Source organism: Grus americana, chromosome 20 (assembly GCF_028858705.1).
Source record: "Grus americana isolate bGruAme1 chromosome 20, bGruAme1.mat, whole genome shotgun sequence".
NCBI classification, from domain to species: Eukaryota; Metazoa; Chordata; class Aves; order Gruiformes; family Gruidae; genus Grus; species Grus americana.
The window spans coordinates 9,615,704-9,640,704 of NC_072871.1; the positions used below are offsets into that span (position 1 = coordinate 9,615,704).

A 25,001-nucleotide genomic window follows, 5' to 3' on the forward strand; every position below is an offset into this window, starting at 1 on the left:
TAAGCATCAGCTCCAGGTGGTGAGCAGTTGTGCTGTGCATCACTTGTTTTGTATATTCTTTTATCATTTTTATTATTATTGTCTCCCTTTTCTGTCCCATTAAACTGTCTTTATCTCAACCCACGAGATTTACCTTTTTCTTTTCGATTCTCTCCCCCATCCCACGGCGGGGTAGTGAGCCACCGGCTGCACGGTTGTTTTAGCTGGGTTAAACCACGACGCTGTGCTCTGCCAGCAGGGCCCAGCCCGGCCCCAGGAGCTCTGTTTGTACAGGCATGAGGACACACCGATTGCACACACGTAATTAATGGCCTCCGAATTCAGACTACCTTCTGGAAGACAGCACCTTTAGTAATTTCATTTCACTTTCCCATGTTTTTTTCACAAAGAAGTGAACTGAGGCTTTCAAAGTTAAAACAAACAAACAAGAAAAGGTTTTGCCTTGGCCGGTAGAGAGAGGAGTGGTGGATATCAGCTTAATTCCTAAATTGCATCGGGTCAATGAACTGCAGACAGATCATCGAGAAGCTGAAAAAAATGAGATTGCAGCCCAGATTTCCCTGTCACATGTAACTACGCTACCTCTGAAGAATGATTATATTCCTTTCACAATCTGAGGCAAAAGGAATAGGGGAATAATCTCTACAAAATATCTGTCATTTAAAACATAAGAGAAATATAACAGTGTTCTTGTCAGTGATCCTAGACACTCTCAAGACATGCCTGCTTGAATTTGCTTACAAGTCCATTGCCTTCTTCAGCTCAGCGCACTATGAAGCTGGAAGATTTCCAGGCTTATTGCCTCAAGGCTACCAGGGATACATCAGCTCATATGCAGAGCCAGAGAGGAAGGTAATTTCCTTTGTGTAAGGATAACTTCACTTTCCATTCAGCTGCACCCATACCAAAATCTTCAGTGACATATTTGTTTGAAGACCTAAAAAGGAAAGTTTCATGCACACAATTAAAGGTAAACTACTTCTTTTTAATATTATAATGGCAAACGATTATTTTAAGACTACCATAGACAAATTGTTTTCCTTACCACCTTAGGTGGAACGTAGCAGCTTTTTAATAGCCTCACAACAAAGTGGTACACAGAGTTGGGATCAACAGGAGAAAGAAACTTTTACAGTAAATTTAAGCATATAATTCATTGCCATCCATATACTGAATGGTGTCATAGCTACCAAGACACTATGGAATACTCTTGCTCTCTGTATAGTGAGGAAATCCAAATGTAAATGGAAAGTAGTCATTACACATAATATAGATATTTAATGATATTAATGAGTAGAAAAAGCAGTGCCACATAAAAAAGGCAAGAAGAATAACCTGCATCTGAATAATTTAATATTAAACAAGCGTACAGGAGGTCTTACAGAAGTTAAATCAGGACATGAATTCTTTTAGCATTAGTGTCCCCTACATACAGACAATTACTACTGTTTACTGTCATTATGTTCATTATATGTTTACTATGTTGGTGCCCAGAGATGCGAAAAAAGATCAATGTCACATTGTTTTGGGACCTACATACACCACTAATTACGAGATGATTCCTTGTCCACAGTACTTCTGATCTAACTAAATGCACACACTAAAGCACACACCACAAGCGTAATAATTACCATGCCCATTTCATGAATGGCGAAGTGAAGCCCCGAGTGATTTATACAAGGTCACGTGGGAAGGCTGGGGCAGAGTGAGGGGTATACCCCGGATACCCCAGATCCCTTAGTCCTTGCCCAAAGGATTAATGGAGCTTCCTCAGTCTCTCAAGACAATCCCCTCATGACGAATAAGTATTAAGCATAATATGATCTTTTTTTCTACAGTGTCTTTCATCCAACAGAGCACAGATGCTTTTGCAACTACTTGTTCAGCTTTTTAACGTACTTAAAATATACTAATTTCCTCTTTTTTATTCAGGTTAAAAAAAAAAAGCAAAGCAAAGTGCCCAATGTTAAGCAAGAAAGTCAGTTGTTTAGCTTCTAATAAATAATGTCCTCATTTTAAGAATGTGTCATCATATATTTTAAAAATGTGAACAAAAGAGTTTGTCAAATATCACGCACAAGAAAAGGAAGCAAGAGAAACAAAAGTAGAGCCTAGGAATTCCCTAGTTCCCAACAAGTCTATGAGCAAGCTGAGTTTGGGACCACACTTGCTTTCTGCATACAGCAAGCAGCTTCTTGACAGTGCGAATTCAGTACAACGTATCGGCTCCAAATCAGTGCGGAACAGGCAAACAGGAGGCTGAGAAACATGTTATTCATTGTGCTGGAAGGACGTGTAGAGCTTTGGGAAAAACATGGAGTGATTCACATAGGAAGGGCTGCCCAGTCCCCGGGCAGGTTACAGTAACGCCAAGGAGAGTCAACGTGTCTGAGAACTGAACGGGAGACGTTTCCCGTGCCCCGCAATGGACTCTGTACTGCGAGGCAACGGGGAAGAAACACACAGCCTGACCTCAAAGCACAACACGTTTCCTGACTACTTCCCAGTCGAACAATAGAGCTAAAGAACATAAACTTTTTCAAATCAGCTTTCAACTAGCTGGGGAAGACCAAAATAAAATCAGTTAACTTTTACTCTAAATTTATTGACGTGTATTCCCAATGATAAAGAATACTCTACACGGATAACTTGGTTTATGACCTGACTGGTAATGATGCTAAGAGAATTTAGAAAGTCAAAATCCATCTAAGATTTGTGCTATGATTTCCATAGACCTAATGAAGTAATTAAGCACACGGAGTCCAACACAAACTGAAGAAGAGACTTTTACCAGAATCAAACATCCCATGCCTCAAAACAGCCTGCTGCTTTAAACGACGCGGGAGAATAAAAAACATGACTGTAAAATCTCCATTGTATAGCAAGAATTCCCATATGAGAAAGAAAAATCTTGTACAAACCCCCACATCAAACAAAGTTCCTCCTACATAAATGGGAACTGTACAACAAACAATTCCTAGCATCATGTGTCTTCCATGAGTAGCTGCTGGGAGGAAATATTTGTTTAAGCCTGATTATTCTTTACAAAAAAAAGTTATTGCTAAAATAAAATGTTAACAATGATCCATTGAGTGATTAACGGAGTAACTTCAGCTCTGGGTTTCCAAAGATCTCCCATTTCCTTCTCCAAGACAAAATCACAGCAGTTCTCTGCTATGACCTCTGCAAGCTGACCCACGGGGCCTTCTGTGAACTCAACTTACAGCCAACGTGAATGTATCCATTGAAACTCTTTCACTCGTTCCCTGCACACAGTTGAGCTAACTCTGCTATTTAGAGGGGTCACCTAGCCAGCCAGACTAAAACAAACACATTTCCTTTTAGCAGAGGGATCCCGCCATAAAGAATTCCCTCTGACAGACGACACCCGGCGCAGGAGGAGCTGTGCAACAGACACCGAACACACCGCGTGCCACTACTGCTCAAGACTCAAGGGATTGTTTTACAACAGGAGAAGGAAGAAAGTTGTCTGGATTGCTCAGAGATGATTCACTTCACTCTCGTAATACAACCGTTCGGGATTTTTTAATTTACAATAATAAACAATGATGGGAATTTTTTCCCCAGATTTGTGCTAATATTAACCACGACGTTTACCACGCAGTTGCGCTTTTTTGGTACTATTATGATTATTTTTAAAATAGCCTCTTTGCTCAAATGAAATAGTCAGGAAAAAAATGTTTTGTCAAAATTTTTTTATTATTTTTGCACTTGGAAACAAAAGCACTTTTACATTAGTGCCTACCACTTTTCTAGAATAGTAAAAATGGGAAAATTGGCTTATTTACTGTGAAAAAAAAAAAAGGAAGATATTCAAGATCCTGCAAATCTCATGTTGCAAATTTGAGGGGAAAAAATGAAACATATTACAAAAACATCACAGCATAGGAAAGCTGTTGTTTATTTTATTTTAAAAATAAAATGTCCTTATCTTGTGTTTTTAACCACCTTTTAAACAGCTCATCTATCTTGCTTTCCAGAAGAATGTTGGCTCTGTGAGCTGCCTTCTCTCCACCTTGTCACTGTTGTGCAGGTGTGTGAGATTTCCTGTGAGTGACGAGGACTCAGTATGTGCTCAATGGGTAAGATTAAAAAGATGGTTGGAGGACAACTGACTGAAAAGCCAATGTTTTCTAAGGCAGCTTTGAAGTGAAACTTGTGCAAGACAGCAAAGCTCCCAGACAGCTTAATGGTGCATTGCTCCACAGTTCCCAGAGATCAAACCAACCACAGCATCCCAAAGTTTGCACCTTCCAAGTTCGGCTCCGGTCATTTAGTCTTTCTGAAGCCATCTGACATCCTGACCAGATGCAGCCTCTATCATCCACGGTAAATAGCAGAGACATGCAACGTGTTTGGTTCAGGAATCACAGAATAGCCCAGGTCAGGAGGGATCTCCAAAGATCATCTGGTCAAACGTTCTGTGGGATAGGGAACGTACATCATGGATTTTTATGATGAAAGGAGACTTAAACATTGCAATACGTAATGCAGAAGACAAACCGTCAAAGACAAGTACTGCCGGTCAAGTCTGGCAGAAAGTAGGAGCTAGCAGACTACTCTGTGCCACTGAGGAAGAAAGTACCGAAATTCAGAAATAAAGAGGGAGGTCTAACGACTAGTGAACAGCTTGCATGTGGAACTCTGATATTCAGTTATTATTACAAGTTATCAATGTTAATACAAATAACACATTCACATGCTCCTCCCTACCTATGCAGACATGAAACAGATGCTCATCTTTACTTTCCTATCTGCAAATTTAAATTAAAAAAAAATCATCAACTGTAGATTAGGTATCTAGTTATTACATGTAATAAAAATTGTTGTAATAAATTATGTATTATGCATTAACCTTGATCAAAATATTCATATAACAACAAAAAAAAAACCCTCCTAAAAATATTTTTACTTTGTATTTCAGTACTAAACTTGCTGTTGTGTTGCTGCAGGGAACAAGTTGATAAAAGTCTGGCATCACTGGCTTCCTATGCCAAATTTATTAGTTATTATTAGCAGGAGTCTCAGCTATTTATTATCTGTTCTAATATAATGGCTTTCTAATGTGGCATCCTAAAAAGTCAGAAAAAAAGAACAACCTTTCTGAAAGTTGCTGGAGGGCATCACTATCTTTGCTTGCATGGAAGTCTAGTCTGCTTTAACTCAAAGTGGGGAGGAGAAAAGGGCTTTGCAGGTGTTAGAGTAGCTTAGTAACTCACTATGTGCACAAACAACATTTCCTTAATCTGAGGAATCCAGTTTGCTCCAAGGGAAGCAGACCCTCTTGTGCTCACCTCCCAATGCGTAGCTGGTTCCAAACTGCGATATAAGGACACGAGATTTACACAGCAGTATGAATCAACAATTGGGGTGTTCGATCTCATGATAACATCACATTGAAAGCAGCATCTATGTTGACAAGTGAAATGAAAGATTAACTTGATTACACATGCTATGTAAAACTTACTTCCTGATTAATTAATAGATTAGACACTTCGAATTCATGTTTAAATGCCTGATAATGATCTTACGCTCATATAACAAATCACTGATTTATATACACACAATCCAAACTTCGTTTTTCATGTGACAGATTATTTTCTTCCTTTGCTTGCCACATAATTTGCAAACTACACTACAAAAATAGTTGCTTCTTTTACTTGCTTTTTGGCATCAGATTACTCTTCCAAGGAATATTTTGGCAAGTATGTTCTTTAGCCATCATCTTCATCAGGCTTACATGACAGTGTATCATAGAAAACACCATGTAATTTAAAAGAATACCCCGATAACAAGTTAAAAAAACAAAAATGTAACTATTGTTTTTAAAGATTGGTTTACAAAAGCAACTGGAAATCCTGCAATCAATTTTTAACTACCATTGTGAGGGTCATTTATTTTAATTTATGTTCTTCCTTCTGGCACAACACCACAGTGCTGGTCTGAGAGAAGTTATTGTCCAACTTCAGCTGATTGCAAAAAGTGAAGACTCTCCTTAAAATAACAGAAATATGAAAAACAATCTCAGAGCAATACCAGGGACAGGATGTTTTTCAGTGTGGAACCTCAGTGAAAACAACTAACATCTCCAGTCCCTGAGCTCTGCCAAGTCACCATCCATCCCTGCAGATTGTCACATTGCTGGGTCTTCACCTCAATGACCTCACAAGCCCTGTACAGAGAACTGGTTGATAATCTGATAAATGAAACTCCAAATAAAAATGTTAGAAAACACCCAGCAAGGCACACAGTTATTCCTGCCAAATGACGACGTAATGCTCTTCTATTGCAGTATCAGTTCAAATAGAATTTTTTCTGCTTATCCTCCTAGTTATTCATACAGATGCTCCACTCACAAGAGGAACTATCTAGCCTACATATACCCATTCCGCTAATAAGCCTGTTACATTTTTAGAGGAAAAAAGCTACAGCAAAAACTCTTCCTACTGAATGTACATCCTTTATTCTTCTAACATACTCTCTTTACTGGGTTAACATGTCTAACTCTTTCCTCTGAGCCCCTGCAAAGGGGGGTATGACAATGACAGATTGTCTTCGTGGTGCTAGTACATCCACGTGGCAGCAGGCTGGGATGATCTGGTTTACAGGGTTTATACAATTCATTAGTCAAAATGATATACTAATGCAAAGGCGGCAAAGTTTTCTGATGCCTGTTTGGTGTTTTATTTAAAACAGTTGGGTCTCCTCAAAACACTTCTCCTAGGAGACACCAATAATAGCTCCTAATCAATAGAGCACATGCTTGCTCATGAACAGCAATGCAGGAATCGTCATAGCATTTCCTTATTCTCCACCCTAAAAAAGAACTTTGTTCTTGACCTCTGGGCTGAACCGCACAACAGGTACTTCTGAAGTAAACACTTAACTCTTTAAAAAGAGAGCTAGCACCCAAACAGAGCAAAGAACTGATCGATACTTGTGATTGTTCATTAGGAGCACTCTGCACACATTCATTAGATTCTCAGTACAGAGAAGAAAATGCAAACGCCTGCTACAACTCAAAATGCAAGATTTCAAAACGAGTTCTACAAAGAATGAAAAGTTCAATGTGACTTAGATAAAACCCACACCTGAGTCTGCAGCAATGCATAGATACATACATCACAGCAGAAAGAGACCCCCAGACTGTCCACTGCCTCCCCCCGGCCCCTGCGGGCTGCTGCTTCACAGCTGAAACTACGCAGTCAGTCTTTGCTAATCTCAGTCTAACTCCACACTCTTCTTATCTTTTTCTTTCTAAATCATCCCCAGGACAAGACTAGAATCCCTTTTGAAATGTAAAGGCTCTATAATAAAATTTAGAAACAACATATGGTGCAAATATCAAGCGTGAACATCTCTTCCCATCTTGTACGTTTCAAAGACTGTGCAAACAGCACTTTTCCCTCGTTTTGATCCTCCAGCCAAAATGAGTCATCTGTGAACAATTACGGCTCTGGCAGGGGCCTGACTGTTTGAGAATGAAAGGAAACACTTTATTATTGAAATGAACAGTATGCCAAGCCAAGAGGCGACTGCGGAGAAATGTTAAGAGTCCTTTGTCCTCCTTCAGCCAGCGAAATCGAAAGCAGGGGATGCAGCACCCTCCTCTCAGACGCCCGGTAACACCTAATTTCAGCACAGGCAACGCAAAAGCATACGGAAGTGTGAGCTGCGGAGATGAGCGAGGATCTGCATGGCGGGAAAAGAAACACAGGGAGCCTTAAAGCAGGAGGCCTGGCTTGAGACAGCGTTGGTTATTCCTGGCTGAGTTCTCCCAGAGGAGTTGTGAACATATTAAAGGAACATACAGTCAGAGGCGACGGAGCTGAAATCTGAAACTATTAAAGGACATTTGTTGGGCGTTTAGTACTGGCTGAGTTTAACAGGCTCTTCTGAAAGGGGATGAAGGGAATTCCCCTCGAGAAAAAATAGCAACATAACAATTTAGTAGGGACACTGATCTTACTATGTGCAGCCCATTTTTGGCCTTGATACTACTATATCTGGGTTTGATGCCTACTGTCAGCAGGGGATAGGTAAGAGCTCTCTGAAATTGTAAGGGTAACTTTTGTCATGTAGGCTGCACACGAAGAGGTGGACAGGGCAGGTGACTGGGTAGGTTATGGGTTTGATGGACTTGGCAAATGATACAAGTAGGAGGTGATTTAAAAATTGGGCTATGAACTACATATGAGCAAGTAATTTCCAATGCATTCTCATCTTTTCTGTGAGCAGCTTGCAGAGGGAGGAGGAACAATATGGTAATCATCACCCAGAGCCTATAGCCTATTTAAAGACTGTTAAGGTTGATAGGATGACAAGGGAGAGCAGTGTACACAGAACTGTACAGGGAAGAATCTGGGAAGAGCACAGTTTGCATTCTGAAATTCCATTCCAACCCCCAATAAAAGAGATGTTTGAGAGTAATATTCTGCTAGCAGGACCACTCAGGTCAGGACATTAGCTGAAAAATAGCCCTTACTGTTTCTGAAACTCTGAGCTTTGAAAACCTCTGGAACAGATTATACCACCATTAACACAGCTTGGGCAGCACTGATCCCCAAAACTAAGTAGTCTGGCAGGCCCGATGCCTAGGCTAAGCTAGCGTGCTCTATTCCATGTTGAGAAAGCTGTTGAGCATGCAGGCTCTCCAGTATTAGGGGATTCTTGCTGGCCAAGGCTAAAATGCAAAACCCCTATGATCCTAGGAGGGGTAGAGAACATTTACAGACATTGTATTTGTCTTGGCAGTCAAGAGACAGCTAGTAATCAGCCTTGGAAAAGGCCAGATCCTCCCTTCTTCAGAGATTCTGACACAGGTCAGGAACCCCACGCTCACTGTATTAGGCTAAACGAAGCAGACTCCAGAACTCCTTGAATCGAAGGAGTTTTGAAGGGTCCTGTTCAGCTCATTATACAAAGGCACTTTTGCTCCTAACAGAAGTCCTTAGGGTCAGAGGTACAGATTTCCCGTAGATCTACATCTAAACAAAACACTGACAAATCTTAAGTGGTAAAATACTTAGCAGCAATGCTCAAAACAGACATCAGGAAGAGGAATTCCCCAAAATCCTCATTCCTTGCAATTCCATGAAGTGGCCTATGGTTACCTTTACACTGTATGCGTAATACTACACAGAAGGCATCTTGTTACAGCCAGAGTCATCTGGAATCTAATCTTGGCAGCAACCAGAGTGCTCTTTTGTTTAGGTCATGTCACTCATAAACCTCATACCATAACAGAGCTGTGTATAAATCAACATAATGCAGGGTATTGCGAAGCTTTTGCTAAAGGTGCTATGCTTTACTTTGCATACATTAAGTGTACACCCCTATTCAATTTGTCTTAATTTTTCTGAGCATTCTAAGTAACAAATAAGCCCTCAGAGTCCATCAATACTTTGACTATTCCAGCAGAAATTAGATAGTTACAAATTAAGCCATATAAACCAAAGACAATTAAACCGGTGTCAGCCTGTGCTGAGCAGACAGGAAAAACATTTGTTGTATACACTGAGCAGAGAACACGGAAGAAGCAAGGAAGCCTTTTCGGCTGAAAATGCCAGAAACCCTGAGTGCCCTGTCAGCACTTTTAAGCCTAGTGGAACGCTGCCATGTTCTGAAGATGGACCTGCATTCAAATACATCTCAGAGGGAAGTTTTCTCTACCACACCAGTTTCTTTCATAACAAGGCAACACCTCGAGAAGCGGCAGCATACCTATGTAAACATACAATCTTTATCTGGTCAAAGCAGTCTTCCCAGGTGAATTCCTTCGTTACCACTGTGCCTCTAACCCAGCTAATGAACATTCACATTTTCCTCTAAGACGCTCTCCGCGGTGTTTGTCTCCCCATCGGAACTCCTTGGTGTAGGCAAGGGAACACAGCGGCGTGGCTGGGCAGGGGCTGGGGCAGGACAGGGGCCGGGGCCGGCTGGGGCTGGGGCAGGACAGGGGCCGGGGCCGGGGCAGGACAGGGGCCGGGGCAGGGACCGGAGCCGGAGCCGGAGCAGGGACCGGAGCCGGAGCAGGACAGGGGCAGGGGCAGGGGACGGGGCAGGACAGGGGACGGGGCAGGACAAGGGGACGGGGCAGGGACCGGAGCCGGGGCAGGGACCGGAGCCGGGGCAGGACAGGGGCCGGGGCAGGGGCAGGGGCCGGGGCCGGGGCCGTTCCGGGCAGGCGGCTGGGCGGCCCGCGGCGCTCCGCACGGCTCTGCTGCCGCCCGCAGGAAGGACGGCGCCGGCTCCGCTGAAATCGCTGCTCGCCCCGTGCTCTCTCCTTGCTTCGGGACACGGGTTTTTACCCAGAAAAAAACCCCGCCCTCGCCATGGAAATCAGTCCCCAGAACCCACATTAACCAAATCTAGATGTGGTTCTATTTTCCCCCAAGATCTGTTTTCCCCTTAAAAATCCTTTTTGCAGAGCTTAGAGAACTAAGCCCCCCCCCCCCCGCCGGAACTGAAACACCATGGCCAGGCCTCTCATACTTGTTATTTTAGCTGAATAAACTTTGCCTTTGGCATTAAAAATAGTCTAGGAAAATAAATACAAGGTCATACTCTGCAATTGCTGTGTACAGTCATTTTCATGCACAGATGCTAAAGAACGTTAAAAAAAATTACATCCATCTTACTTGGTTAGAAACCCCAGTGAAGTATCCAAGTGAGTTAGTTACTCAAGGCTTCAACACTTTCAACTTAAAAAACCCCCCAAACCACAAACCCTTCTGTTTTGAAATAATATTTAAATGAGATATATGCAAAGCAAAGAAATGGTCCAGGTGAGCGACTTACAGTACAGTTCAGAGTACAATCAGTGGCAAAACAGCAGATTTAAATATGCGTAGGGCTTATTGTGGTTGGTTTTAGTGAGAAACTGAGACAGGCAGGTTCATAACTCACAGTGCTGTGTCTGAGGTAAGATTGACCAGAATTCACGTACAAAGAGGTAAAGCTGGGGTTTTTTTGGCTTGCACTGCATTATCTATTTTGTTCATGAAAAAGGAGTCAATTATATAAGATGCTGAGCAGTGTGAGGTCGAATTAGCAAAACTCTTACACGTGTGTTTCATTTCAAGAATCTGACTAGTCTCAATGAATTCTAAACACTACAGGTTTCATTACTTCCATCTGTAACAGCACACAGTCCTAGGTACGCTCAAAATCTCTCACCCGAATCAGTTCCTGGCCCTGACGAAGGTTTTACAGCACTGCCTGGTAACTTTAACAGCTTTCCCAACCTTCTATTTTTTCCATGGCACGCTAAAAAGCATATGTGGACTTAATAATTGCTAATCCAATGACTATATTACTTTACTGCATACAACTGACTTAAACGTGCCAGCTGCAAACAATCCCAGAGTCCTAGCTAGAACTGAATGTCTGAAACACGCCTCTGCTTTCAGAAATGCACGGGATACAACTGGTAACTCGGTATGAAACACGTCCTGTGCCCAAGGTAGACCTTTGACAAGGAGTAGTGTGTGACTCTGAGATGAGAGCAGAGGACCAGAGATCTGAGTTACGGTGCCCAGCTCTTGGAGCAGGCTTCAGGGTATCTGTTCTCCCTACTAAAAAGGGATCCGAGAAGATTTCAAGCTCACCAAGAGTTATGCGGCTTATTGAGAAGGACTTGCTCAGTGTTTTGTGACCATTAGATGAAGCAGCTTCTGCTCTCAAAGTTATCTCCCAAATCCACCGTGACCTTTTGCCCATTCCCAGACAATTTTCCCCTTTTTCACTGGAAGTGGCACGGAGACGAATCACGCAGAGCGTGTTTTTTGGCAGAGCCTGCCTTACCTCGTGCAATGGTGTCATTCACCCACCCTTGGGAAGTACACTGACCCACAGCCCCTGCTCGCCTCTCGGAATGCACAGAGCCCTTCCAAAAGGTGGCAAAGATGACTAAGAAAATCTCCCCAAGTTAGCAGGAGAAAAGGTGGCGGTGGAAGCTCCTGGCTATCTGCCAAGTCTTTCCACTCCGTTTTTTCATTTTTAGTTTCTGCTCTTTGCTGGAAAGTTTCTACTTATGCTCTGGTTGCCATGGCAACTGCATTTCTTGCCTTTCTTCTCTAGCATTAAATTTTTTATTTGATTTCCCTTCTTCCCAAGACATGGCTTTCTTTTCCTTTTGAAAAAATGGAATTAAGTGTTCTCTTCTCTTTGGTTGGTGATATTTTTAAAGGAGGTGAGTGAGACTTTACTCTCAATCTGATGGAGCATCTGCATATAATAGCGGCAGAGAGGTAATCTTCCAAGTAAGAATGTCAGGGGATTCCCTTGCAGAAAGGCCATTTACCGTAACTATCTTGACATGTAACAAGGTTATAAGAGTTCCAGATACTGTGGAACCCAACATTTTGTAAAAATTGGCCAGTTGTTTTTATGGGACCAGACCCGGCCATTTTTTCTACAACTAAACATTCTTTTTTTTTTTTTTTTTAAGCATTACTTGTGATTCCTGAGCAGTCTCAGGAGAATACATAACAGTTTAATAATTGTAACTGCACTAGGAATGTGGTCTTCGGTTCCAAACTGTAAGAGCATTCAAATATTTTCACTGACAACCTTCTCACTTGGCTGGGAATAGTATTAGGGTGGGTGGGAAGCTAAAGGGACCCTTCCCCTGTTAGTGGCTAATCATCTGAAGCAGTGCCCTGCATATCCTCACGCAAAGTACACGGAGACAAAACCCTCAGAACTCGTGGAGCTTAAGCTAATTAATTTGTCTTGCCCATGCCATGTTGGGACTGAATTAATCTGACAACCTGAATTAATTTAAGAATGAAAAAATTCATCAGAATAGCAAATCTGGATTAGATCTAGTCATTTGTTTGTTCCAAGCTTTAGGTTTATCATAAACAGAAATAGTTTACATGCTGCAAAGCACTAAAATAATACAGGTTTTCATCCCATTTCACTATGAAAGATTCTCTCCACATCTAAATTCTCCAGCACATTCAGGCCATAAACTGACCCTCCTGTACAGTTGCAGATTACAAGGTTTTTAGTCTTATCTCTCCTGGTGGGATTTCACAGTAAATTCTTTCAGGACTGAATAATTAAAAGCAGCAAAACCACAGCATTTGGCTCACATGGCAACACAAACAAATCTGTCCATGGGTGCTATCTTCTTTGCAGCACATGTGCACAGATTTACATGTAGGATTGAGGCTTAGTGCTCTGTTTGTTTAGATTTTTCATTTGTTGGTACCCCAAGCATAGTGTCAATTATATAAAGACTGAAATTGGAACAACTTTAAGAGTGAGCTGACCTTATGATCATCCTAAATGATTTTATTAACCCCACTTTGCATGTTTTACATTCTTACTACTCAAAAGAAATAAGGAAAATGGGTAAGAAGTGAGGAGTCCTGTCTTCCATACTTGATTCACGCTTCCCTCCTCTTCTTGAATTCCCTCCTCCAATGAATATCTAGGTCAGGAATTCACAGGATCTTATAAAAATCTGGCAATGTTCAGTGTGTTTGGCAGCCAAGCTATTTTAATTGTCAGATATTAAATATATCTGCCAAGATCCATGTTGTAAAATCCCATTACAAGAGACACTGTGCATAAACTCCCATCGATTGGCTTAACTGCAGGCCAGATCCCCCAGTTCAAGTAAAAGTCAGGAGAAAAGTTTCACATAGCTAAGTATGGCCTCCCTGTTTTCCTGCCTTTGAGCTGACAGGATTAGGGATTCAAAGAACTGCTCTAGGCGTAGCCCCCTAAATTGCAGCCATAATGTGCCTTTTATGTGGCTATGGAGAGGCTTCATGTCTCCACTGTTTGAATTCCCAGCACGGGGATTGATTTAGACAGACAGCAGCTTACTCAGCTGCTGTACTGAGGCGAGAACATCCAGGCAGCCCCTTGCTCATCTCCGCTTGATTTAATGATTTGCTGGCCAGACTACAGAGAGCGTTTCAGTAATTCATACACCAGTACGGTGTGATTTGTTGGTTGCTGTTCCACATTCGTAATTGCAATGAGAAATGCTCATCAATCATTACAGCTTTCTAATATAATGTTTTGAGATACAGCAATGAAGAGGCTTCGACCTGGCATATCTTTTTGAAAACATTCTAATCTTGCAAATAAAGATCGGAAAGCTCTCCAAATGACAAGCCTTAGAAAGGCTGAGCGCCGTGCACTGCAGGTGCTTGCTGACCCTAAGGTGCATAACCACTCCCTCAACGAAAAGAACGTACAGGGGTAAGAAGAGGCAAAAAGTAAGATTTGCTTGTCTTCATTGCTGTGGTCATTAACACCAAACTCTCACGTCACAGAATCAAAATACTTTTGCTGATGTTGCTGGTCTGATGAATTTGTTGGTATCAGAGGATGCTCCATTCATCCTACTGCGCTTCCCCACTAAATAGAATCTTTCTCCTTTCTTTCTGTATTATACATCATATCCAGCAAAGAAGCTTTCTAAGGATGAAAGTGCTGACTTCAGCGGCTATAATTCCTGTTTTCGTCTTAAATGATCCAGAACTATAGTTTGACAAGAAAATGTCCTTTTCACAACCTCTGTATCTGAGCTATCTGATCACCATTACAAATGTTTCCTCCCCTCCATGAAGCGCAGCCTGAAAATCATCATCAGTTAGTCCCCAGTGGGACAACAGAATCCCTGTGGGTAAAACGCAAGACTGAAAGGGGATTCCTGCATAGCTGCACTCTGTATCTCTACAGTCCTTATCGCCCTCATTATTGCCTCGGCCAAATTTTAAAACTTTTTTCTAACTGTACTGTTAGCATCACACCTTCCCCATAATGTCCATATTTGAATTGCTCTCATTAATTTCCTGGAGTCTAACAGAACACAATCTTAACACAATTTATTGAGACGATTAAAATTCTGAAAACAAGCTTCTCCGTGCTCCATAAAGCACAGCAAATTTATTTCCTGCAGTCAGTAAAACTCTGCTGCCTAAAGCTGTGCAGTAACTCAGCAGAGCTTGAGCAGTAACTGCAGGACCCTTAAAGCTGCGCATTTCAGATAATCAATTAGAGCGGTGTTTAGACCCTTGGGGGCCAGCTGCAGGCAGACCACAGCTTCAAGTGGCTTCTACACCTGTAGAAGCAGAAAAAAAGATTCAGAAAATAAAAGCTGAGCAATAGTTTGGAGAGTTTATGGTTAGTTTGTTGTGTTCAGCTGGTAGATACCACCTTGCTGTACTGAAGACTGGTTACCAGGAGCGGCTTCTTGAAGTCAACATAGTCGCCTTCAATGTTCTTGTAGAGAACTCAAGAAAAACCGTAGCTGCTGAGGTTCACCAAGGAACAATTAACTATCAGGGCACCAATATATTTAACACACACAAAATACACAATGGAGAAGCTCTGGGTTTTCAAATGAGACAATGTGGTCAATTGACAGGAGCACTAAGCTGTCCTAGGAGTGGTCTGCTGCATGATGGAAGTCATTCCATCTGTGAGGTCTGTGAGGGCTCCTGGGAGCAACGCTGGCAAGCTCAGCATGCTCTTAGATTCACTCTACTTAGGAATTCAGTGTTATTGGGATTCCAAGATGGAAAATACAAAAATGCAGTGCGTGCTAGAAAATGTTCCTGTTTGAGCAATGGGCCAGCAGTGTCTTTTACTACAATTTTTTGAATGTAACTTCAGGAAGGTACATTAAGAAGTATGCAGGTTACACAGCTGTCATTTCTACCAATTCTACCAATTATTCTACCAATAACTGTGACAAATTTTAAAGCTGTACGTTGATATAATGTAGTATCTTAAGTTTTCTTAACCAAAGACAAAATAGAATGGATTTTTCATCCACCAAATAAAAAAAACCTACCCAGCTGGAATCATTACAAATCTGTAAAAAGGCTGCAAGCATTTGGATACACCACACTCAAGCCCTAATGAATGTATTTATTCAATAAAATCACTTTATTCAAAACAGATCACCAAAAAATCAGCTTGCATTTAGACTGCCTCAAAGGAGAGGTGTCACACTAGAGATTTTTCCAGTTATTTATAAAACAATCAGCTGTTTAAAGTTATCTGTCTTTGAGAGGTAATTATTGAGTGAATTTAGATTATAATTGGTCTGAATACCAATAAACTTGTATTGTACACTGAGTAAGCACTACAGGCAGGTGATAAATTGCAAAAGTAACACTACACCAGAGTTTAACTTTCTGCTGAGTCACCCTTTACTGCTCCAGCATTGTACAAAATAGCCCCTGCTTTCATTACTAATAAAACACAGAATTAATTACTCAAAATAAAAGAAGTCTTGAAAATGTGCCCAGCCAGCGCACCATGCTGGCTTTTGGCTTTTTTCCCCCCTTTTTTTGCCTATAAGGGAACCTCAGACCCATTGTTAGTTATTTCTCTGAAGTCAGCTGCGCTACACGTAGGTTACTTCGAGGTCTCTTCTATTCCCAAGCGGGTGTTTATGACCTGCAGACTACAGCAAACACTCTAGTCACAATACTCCTATCAAAATGCTTAAACTGATGGCCAACGGCACTATAGGTCTGATTTCTCTGACTGGATTATGATAAAAAATAGTTCAGTTTTGGAGATTCAGTCAGGCAACGGAAATATTTTAGACTGGGATCCAAATCCTTCAAATGTGTAGTGCTGGACTGGAATTCTTCAGGGACTTCCAAGCAATTCTGCTCCAGCTCGAACAAGAGAAATCCTAGGCTTGTTATTATTAACAGCTGGAAATCTTTATTTCCCTACTCTACAGTAAGAAGGATTCAGCTTCTCCCTGAATTTCATCTTTATAGAATATGCAAGCTTTTGCACAGAGGATAGCTGTGCATGGTTTCATCTTGGCAGTTCCCCAGACGTTTGCTTCAAGACATAAAGAAATCACACCAAGCTTCTAGGAAATTTTAGATTGCGTCACATTTTTGTTACTCCCCTGACAAACTGAGGTAGGGCTCTGACAGTAGGCTACCTGCATCCTTCTCCTCTTTCAAAATAACCTTGTCGTGAGCGGGACTAGGAACAAGCCACAAAACTCCTTTGGAGAAGTACAAACACAACCGACAAGGTTTCCACCAATTCACGACCCAGTGTATTTAAAACCTCCTGGGCAAACGTCCAGCCCTTTTGGCAGCGCTGCATTCATGTAGAAAGAAAACATAGGAGAAAGAGGCACATCCAACAAGCACAAGAACCATTCAGCGGCCAAACAGCTGCACGCCGAGACCAGGACTTTCTCAGCAGAATTAATTTCTGGCCTGGCCGCTGGCAGCACTCGCACTGCGCAGCCCTGGGCTTCCCGACAGCCCTGAGCACAGGCTGGGAGCCCTGAGACCTTGCCTGTATCTTTGACAAATAAGCTGTATGGCCATGGGCAAGTCCATTAATCTTGCTGACCTTTAGTTACTGCTTTGTCTGCCAAGAGAATAACTCTTTCTCACTTTCTAGAGTGCCTTGCTAGCTGTGGATGAAAACAATTATGCAAAGAGGAGGGTTTGGATGTTTTTTTCTAATTGGCAGAGACAGTCTGAAAGGTGCTTTATCTACCTACCAGCATTTTCCTGCAATACCTCCCTATGTAAGAACGTATTTGGTCTGCCAAGATACTGTAAAGTCAGCTTTAGGTTCTCTGTGGCAAAGCGTGACAGATAATGAAGGTAGAATTTACAGCGTGGGTTGAACAATCTCATGTGAAAAGATTCTAATTGCAGAGGTAAAGTATTAGCTAAATTTTATAATCACGGCGTTAATTTTTTTTTGCTAAGAAAAGCAAAGCCAAGATGAGGATTGGCTCCAAAGATTACACAGTGTGTGGTCTTCGCATTTGAAGAGCTCTGCACGGCACTCACTCATGTTACATAAATTACTTTAACAAAGTTAGATTCAGAATAATATTTTTAAAGCTAAGATCCGCAGACATTTTTGCAATCACCTGGGTACAATCACCTCATTCACAAGAACTAGCCATCAATTATGCTAATCAGTGAAACATTGAGAAGATGAAGAGGGGTTTACTGTGTAATTTTAAATGGATTCCCTATGAAGAAAAAAATTGGGGAGATATAAAATTATAGAATTTCAGTGAACATCCTGTTTAAAATCTAACTTACCTGTTGTTGCATGTCAGTAATATAAAGGTTAAAGCACTATGATCAGGAAATTTAAAACATCATTTTTATTGTGGGACTCCTTTCACCTCTCCACAGTGATTAAACATAATGCTGAAAGGCTTTCCTCTACACAGATGTCACCTTAAGCACCGGTCCTGACCACTCAAACGAAGCCTAAATGAAGTGGCCATAATTTTGCTCTCAGGATGACAGCCCTATCTCTGAATCAGTCCCGCTATTACATCTTACCATTACTCTATCTTAAAAATAAACCTTCTTTTGTTTTGTGTGGTTGGTTGGTTTTTTTAAATAAAAAGTTAAACACCACAATGAGATAGAGGTTTGACTTTACATCCTTTGGTGGATGGTCTAGCCTACCTCTAATGTATATTTCAATTGGTGGCAAATTCCAGTGCATTATTCATCTAAGACAGTACCTGCTGAGCACTTGGTACTCCTAGGAAGCAACAGGTAGTAGAAGTATAAAATATCATTATTTGTTAAGTTTGTGGTTCTTCCTATAACACCTGGTATGTCAAAGCAGAACATCTGACTAGCTGTCATGACTGAAGATCTTGCACATCAGGTCTGTAACCCTGTTTTATGGAGAGCTGGCAGATGTTTAACTTCAGAAGCTGTATTTCCACCTGCCCAACACCACGGGACCTTCTTTGATCACTGCTCGCACTGCCCAGAGGGCATTCCTAAGTTCCCAGAAATGAGGCGAGCACAGCAAGGGAAGTAGCTGGCTCTGAGGTGATTTCCCATATTTCAACTCAGATTCCACACTGAAGTAGAAGGGAAGCACAAGAAAGGTAATATTCCACATGTTTTTAAACAAATCACAGGATTTGAAGGTGAAGTACAGGAAATCCCGTATTAGGTGTGACATCTGGCAACTTTTCTTTACGGATGGATGATGAGAAGTAAGGAGGAGCAAATGACTTGTCTAAAGCCACAGAACAAAACACAGGATTAGGCTGTAGGACATAGACTACCCTGTTTACCTGCGACTGCTTTTCTCCATCTGTCTTTGCATAGTCTTGCCTTTTCTAGAATCAAAGCAGAAGTACCACAGGCTTCTATAAATGCTGACCGACTATTTCACAGAGTAGTGCTTCTCCACCTTTTTTGCCCAGGTTTCTCTTTAATCAAGTAAGAATTTTTCACTCTTCCCTGCAGTTCAGAGGGTGCTCTGCACTTTCTTTACTGTTCACAGCACTTCACCAGGTATATACAGCAGGTGTATAATCACGAACTACTTATGGGCTCTTCACCTGACTTCTCTGTTCAGATTCCATGAAATGAAAATCTTCCAGTCAGTGGTTGTAACACTAAGCGTCCAGACTTTTGTATGATTCAAACATTTTGCAGCCCACCCCTGATACCTGTAACACAGCCCTAAGGGCTTTAAACCATTAAGGAATCTACTTCTGTGTCAATTCTTTCTGGTTTCCATGAGATTGTTTGCACAGACATTACACAGTGATGATACTTGGCACACAAAACTCCATTAACAGGAGTGATGTGCTGTCTAAAATTAACTATGTATTTGTTTTCTCTTCAGTTTCTATAGAACATGAGGAGTGATGCAGATGGTTGACAGCAGTGAGATTATAGTCATAGCTGTAAAATTTGATGACTGTTATCAAAAGCATCGTATGGCTTACGATAGCAAGTAGCAATTAAAAAAAAAAAAAGGAAAAGAAAAAGAAAAAAGATTTCAAAGCTTACCCTGGACAGGACAGTTTGCAAAACAATTTTGTCATCACACTTCACAGATTAGCATTAGCAAAAGTAAGTTTCAAGCCAAACTTGATTTTAACATGAAGCGCTGATGCCCACTTACCATAAATAAATAAATATCTTAAAGGAATACATCTTAGGGTGCTCCCTGTGCATCAGGAAGTAGTAACAGCAAGGGGGTTTACAGCCAGTTTCATACTAAAGGTTTTAATAAACTAAGATCACTACTTCAAACCTTAACAGAGACTGGTTATCTGAAGCAATTACAGGAATAAATCTGAGAATGAAATAAATGTGCTGTGTCCTAGCCTGAATCAATGACAAAGGGGCTGGGAGTTTTCCTGCTCAGGAAAGCAGGGCTGTGGTCAACTGCCTTCATCAAAGACAAATGCTAAGCAACTTCCTCCACTATCTCTGGACTAACTTACTCTAGATGGATCACCATTTCTCCATTGCTAGGAAAATGTTACACCGCAAATGTTATACTGACAAAGTAAGCTAAATCCAGTAACCTTCTATCACTTTCAACCACAATAAGACTTTGTTCCACCTCTACAGATGAAATATTAATCTGACCTGTAAAAGAATGATAAACACAATCTTCTATCACAGACCTCCCTGTTCAAACTCTCCTCTTCTTTTGAGAATTACCTTTGCTCTTTACCAAGCTGGCAAAGCTCTCGTATTCTTATTTCCCTCTCCCTCTTCTGAATTGCCATGGCTGGAACTCCAGACTTTTCAAAGCTACAATGATTTATTGAAACTGGTTCTACTTAATAAGAACTCTGGCAAGCTGAAGCTATACTAAATGCACCAGGCAATTCACAGAACACGATAAAATCTCCCAAGAAAATTTTCAACCAGTAAAAAGGAGAAACAACTAGTGAAGGGCTGACAGTTTTCAATGCTTCCTGAAACACAGGAAGATCAGAAACAGAAAAATTAGTATTTTTTACCTTAAGGTGCGCATCTATCTATTCACTAGCTGAAAAATAGGAATTAATTCATTAGAAATTGGGACACAGGAAAGCACTGTTCCTTGGCTAGGCCTCCAGAGGATAAGGATATAGCCAAAACATCTCTAAGAGATGGGCACTGAACCCTTAAACATTATAGAGTTTTCAAAATATCCATATGTTACATCTACTGGGATGCAAGTTTTTTACAGTAGGAGGAAGTTAATTATAATCCAATGGGGAATATGTTTCTCTGTGTTGGTTTTTGATTTATATTTAATCTCTATCCTACACCAAAATATGTACATATATAATTAGCTTAAAATATTTAAGAATATTTCTTGATGTGGTATCCATTTGTAAGGAACATGATACTGAGCACTAAGACTGAACTGATTTACTGACAAAGCATCAACATTTTCAAAAACATTTACGCTGTGGAGAGTATGGAATTTGATAATTTACAAATTTCTATAACATTGGCAAGTTTACAACACATAAGGTCTTCACCCTGAAGTATGTCAAGTTAAATCATGTGCTGCTCTTCCTCAAATATGACCAGACTTTGTGCATAAACTCTTTCCCTTTGAAGAAATCAGAGCACATTATTAGCTGAGATAATTTCTTAATTTAGTTAAACAGCACAGTAATATAAAAAAGACTAGAGAAAATGCAAGCACAAATTGCTGGCTCACCAAGGAACTTCATTTCTACAAATATTTACTTCATAGAGGACAGTACAATTGTGCTTCCCCTCGTTAATGACCCCTCTCCTGGTCATCCTGGGGAGTAAATTAATGAGATTCAGCCTCATTTCTTGTAATTCTACATGAAATGGTGACATCTTTCCAGAGAGTTGATGGGACACTGGTTCCCTTCATCAGAGAAAGAATGTTCCAGGGTTTAAGACAATATTGATTAGTACTGCATATAAAAACCCAGACTAACAATGGACTTTGTAGATGTTGGCATGGGTTTGACCAGTTTTGTTTTTCTAGACAGTGTTGTGTTTAGCAGTTTAATCAGTGTCAAGGGTCAGTCAACACAGTAATTAATTCCCATCAAGGTCATGATTCCTGTTATCAAAGAGGAGGTTAATGAGATGCATGCAAACCAAGGATTCCAGAACCTGTTATGACAAATGATTCAGTACCTACAACGTACACACACAAGAGGGAAGGGTTCAGGTCCAAGAGGTAAGATTAAAGTCAAATGAAAACCAAAAGTAAATCCATTGAACTTAACTGGCTTATTTCCCAAATAGGCAGTGATACATATCAGAATTTAATCACTTAAATCCTACAATTTTACAGCTACTTCTAAGCCCAGTCACTGTACACAGCTCTTCCTGAACAACATACACAGAGTTCCTTTTGTAAAGTCCTCTCCAGGTTGACAGTATATAGAATAGTTATGCTCAAGACTGAATAAAGCTCAGCACTCCTTTATTCCTCCTCCACTCATTGCCTTTTGTATTTTGAACACAAGGAGGGAAGAGAAAAAAACCCAAAAATCCAGTACAAAACAGCTGTACAATGGTTCTTCACAGAGGTGTAGCTGCTGAGACAGGCATCAGCATTTCTACGTATGTGTGAGAGTGATTCTCGTCTGACTGTTCCTCAGAGGCAATAAACCCAGCAATAGCAAAGGAAGGAGCTGAAATTGCACACCGTTTATAATGAGCTTTGGGTGATCCTCATGTCCATACAACTGAGGAGTGGCAGTCACAGAGACAGTTTTGATCATTAGTGTTCTATGAGTTTATTTATCCTTTTTGTTATATTTGAGGTTAACATCTTGGAGCAGTTACTGGGCAGATGAGACTGTGATGAAATAAAGAGCAGAGAGGCCTTGATTCTCCTCCCGCTTGCACTGCCACAAAATCAGTTCTACTCCACTGCACATAAAAGCAGGGGGTGAATGAGAGCAAATGCAGTGAGAGCTGGACAGGAATCTGATCAGCTGTCCACAAAATGCTGGGGGGGGAGCTTAAAAAAGTCTCCATTTCACTTTTAGATGCACCAAATGCCTGAGATCAAGAAGCCAGACAGCAATCTCAGAAGACCCATCAGAAACCAAGAGGAGTTTATCCACAACCTTAGGATATATTTATAACCGGAAAGTTTTGAGGCAGTGTAAGAGAAATCACTGCCGCCTTTATCCATGCCAATTTACCAAGAGTTATTAAAAACCCCAAAGCAAAATGACATCTTTTCAAAAGGGGATGCCTTGTATTTACAGCTTGTGTCCATACTTCTGCAGGAATGGCTTGGCTCCTTGGTTTCATGCCTATTTAGGATGCAAAGCTGTTAAAGCTCCTATTCACAGATACTTTGCAGCCACAGGTGTTTGCCTGTGGAAATCCCACATATAAACAAGAAATCTGAGACAAATATAAACTTAACATAATGGAATTACATTTGACTTGAATTAAAAGCTCCACTGAAAGCCAGAACAACAGTGACTAGGACAGTGGCACCAGAGGAACAGCTCTACAGACAGGACTAAATGGGGGAAAAAAAAAAGCCCAATAGCTTTCAATCATTTGTGCAATTGTGGCTAAGGAGGAGAAGGGCTAATGATGACAAAGTAGACCAGGGTGAGGTATCAGAAAAGCCTGGAAAGGTGAAGATGGCCAAGAGAAAGGTGGCAGGCACCTACATATCAAAACTTCTAGGTCTTAAGTGTCTGACAGAAGCCTTTTTGACCTTCTTGACCAAAAATATGAAAATATATTACTGGAGAACAGAACTTCCCTTTACTGTCAGTTCTCCTCCCATTGCTAACATACATAAATGGAAAACACGAGACAATCTGTCCAATTCTGTCTTGGACTGATATGGTATTGACAGAACACTGGGTGAAGCTCAAAACAAGTTTATTTTTCCTACCCTAAATTTAATTTAGACTTGAAATACAATGGGAGGTCTTTCCTGTTAATTTGTAAATGTCTTTAAAAAAATGAATGACCTATTTGGACTGGTGACTTTTTACGAAGTAAGGAAAAACTTGTTGTCACAAAGCCTGAAACTTTAACAGATTTGTGTTAGATATTCCCGTAAGGATATCGCTTCAGTCCTGAACACTGGTAGCTCTTTCAAAGCCAAGTAGTTGGTTAGTCTTGCAGCTGAAAACCAGAAGGGGTTTCCTCTTAATGGTCCAGGATATCTTCACCTTTTTAGCATGCCAGTGTGACAAACAGGCCAACAAGCTCTTAACCTGTTCTTTCTTCCTGAATCTTTTCATTCCACCCATAAAAAAAAAGGTCTTTTTCACTGCCCTGAAAATTGCCTGTTGGAAGATGCTCTTATTCCACATTTTCCACAGCAACAATGTTATTCAGCATTCTTGGGAAAGTTTGTGTCACCTTCTGATACTGGCAGTTCTTCTTCTGGGTGGTGGTGGGGGGCTTTGCTTTTAGAGATAAAGCCATGTGGATAAAATTATAAGAAAATTGAGGAAACCATACATACTAAGATATGAATCTTTCTGTAAGAATTTCTTTTTTAAGAATAGATGTATTCTCTCTTACTCCCCCCCCCAAATTCACCCACACAAACTGTATTAAAAGCACAAGCTTGCATATATTATCAGTATTCTCCATTTCTTTTTAATCCTATTAATAATTATCACCATTTCTTCAATTAATACTATCAGGAAATTCTTCTGGGAAAAATCTATAAACTACAGACATACCCAGCAGCCATTTCATATACTGCAGTTTGAAAAACATACTGTCCTAATCTAAACCACATCCTCTTTTTTCAGTGAAAGGTATTACACATGCTTAAAACTTCTCTTTCTCAAGACACCTATTTTCAAACCTTGACTTTATTCCAGAGATTCAGTTCTTCTACACTGCCCATAAACCATTTACTCTTAGTTCTATTAGACACGAGACTGGACAATGAAGAACAAGACTCATTTCAACTGACAATATTCTTTGCCTTCAATTCTGTACTACTTCATTAAAAATTACAGTCTCAAACCAAGGGAGGTTCTTGTCCTGCCTTGAGGATCCTGTAGTCAGGATCAGGAGCTAAGGACGCTGTGTGGGACTTCAGCAAGACAGACTGGTAATAGAGAGTTTGGACTATTATTGTATGCCATCCCTTTTAGATTTCCTTATTATTTGGTATATAGGTATATATTTGTAATATACATATGTATTTTACAGATATCTACAGATATTTATTAT

The 25,001-nt window shown here is 40.7% G+C and overlaps 1 protein-coding gene across 3 annotated transcripts in view; it reads right to left on the reverse strand.

Moving 5' to 3' along the window:
* DAB2IP (DAB2 interacting protein) overlaps positions 1–25,001 on the reverse strand; it is a 245,549-nt gene that overhangs the window by 169,635 nt on the left and 50,913 nt on the right. The gene's annotated exons all lie outside the window — the stretch shown is intronic.